The sequence below is a fragment of the Elephantulus edwardii genome, unplaced genomic scaffold (genome assembly GCF_000299155.1).
Source record: "Elephantulus edwardii isolate Elephantulus edwardi_28Jun2011 unplaced genomic scaffold, EleEdw1.0 scaffold00328, whole genome shotgun sequence".
NCBI classification, from domain to species: Eukaryota; Metazoa; Chordata; class Mammalia; order Macroscelidea; family Macroscelididae; genus Elephantulus; species Elephantulus edwardii.
In genome coordinates, this window is record NW_006400078.1 from 237,847 (window position 1) to 239,615 (window position 1,769).

Genomic DNA, 1,769 nt, shown 5'->3' on the forward strand with positions numbered 1-1,769 from the left:
CCCACCCTTTCCTCCCTGGAGATACCCTTAGATATTTTCTTCTCCTGCCTTATTCTATACATTCATGGTTTTTGCACAGATTTTGCACTGCCTGCGAATTTTGGAAATTAACCATGGATTTTTCTTCTGAGATATGCCTGGATGGATTTGAACACTCAACTTTGCAATTAATAGCTGAGTGCTAAGCTTTTGGCATTAACTTCATTTAAAAGTTATTGGACTTAAAAAAAAAGTTAGTGGACTTTTAAATCATTCTTTTTTTAAAAAAATAATTTTAATGAACATTTAGAGATTTTGGATTTCCATTCATTCATCGTTGCACTTTCCTCCCTGCCCAGACCTCCCTCCTACCCTCCACCCAGTGCGGTCCACTCTTTGAAAAGTAAAAGAAAAGGGGAGCTCTGGTGGCCTAGTGGCAAGAAGCTGCAACTACAATCCCAGAGGTGCACGGTTCGAATCCACCAGATGCTCTGCCGGGTAAGGAGGGGCAATCTCCTCCTGTACCAGTCAGATCTGATTTGACGGTACACGCACACAAAAATAATAAAATTTAAAAAAAAATTAAAAAAAAAAGAAAAGTAAAAGAAAAATTCTTTCTTTGGTACACAATCCCCCCGCACCCCTCCCACCACCCCAAGTGCACTCCACTATGCAACCGTAATTGAGGACTCTTGTGATAACTATAATACCCCATCATATATCGCTTTCAAATTATTCTCTCTCTCATCTGTTTCAATGCAGCATACACAATCCATCCAGTTTTTCTCAGTCTTACCCCAACCCTGATATCAGTCCCATTTTACAGCAGTGGCACCATGCAGTATTTGTCCTTTTGCGATGGAGATATTTCACTCAGCATAATGTCCTCCAGGGTCACCCATTTTGAATAATATTGCATGAGTTCCTTGTTTTTCAATGCAGCGTTGTATTCCATTGTGTGAATATACCCCAACTTCTCTGTCCATTCGTTTGTTGATGGGCACCTGGGTTGTTTCCAACTCCTTGCTATTGTGAACAAAGCCACGATAAACATGGGTGTGCATATATCTGTTTGGATGTCAGGTATGGTCTCTTTGGGGTATATTCCCAGTAGTAGAATTGTTGGGTCAAATGATATATCTATTTGCAACTTTTTGAGAAAGCACCATAGCACCTTCCACAGTGGTTGCACCATTTTACACTCCATTTTACACACCATTTTAACAAATGGTTTTGGCAGAATTGGAAAAATACCTGCAGAAGACTCAAGCAAGATCCATACCTCACTTCATATACAAAAACCAATTCAAGGTGGATCGTGGATCTAGGACTAAAACCAAGGACTATAAGCTTCATTAAAGAAAAGCTTGGAAGAACTCAAGTAGTCCTAATCCACAACATAAACAGTCTTTCAAGTATCCTGAAAAATCTACGACCAGGAGAAGATAAAATAGATGAATTGGACCTTCTAAGCACATCAGAAAACTTCAACAGGGTAAAAGAGAAGCCACAGACTGGGAAAAAGTATTTGGGAATGACAGGTCAGATAAGGGACTTATTTCTAGAATTTATAAAATACTTGAGCACCACAACAAGATAAAGGTAAATAATCCAATTGAAAAATGAGCACAGGATATAAACAGACAGTTCACCAAAGAAGACATTCAGATGGCCAGCAAGTACATGAAGCTCATTTAAAATCCCTAGCTCTAAGAGAGATGCCAAAACGACTGCAACAGCACATCAGCAGAGAACTACCAGAAGTCTAGGCTGGGTTTAGAAGGGGTCGT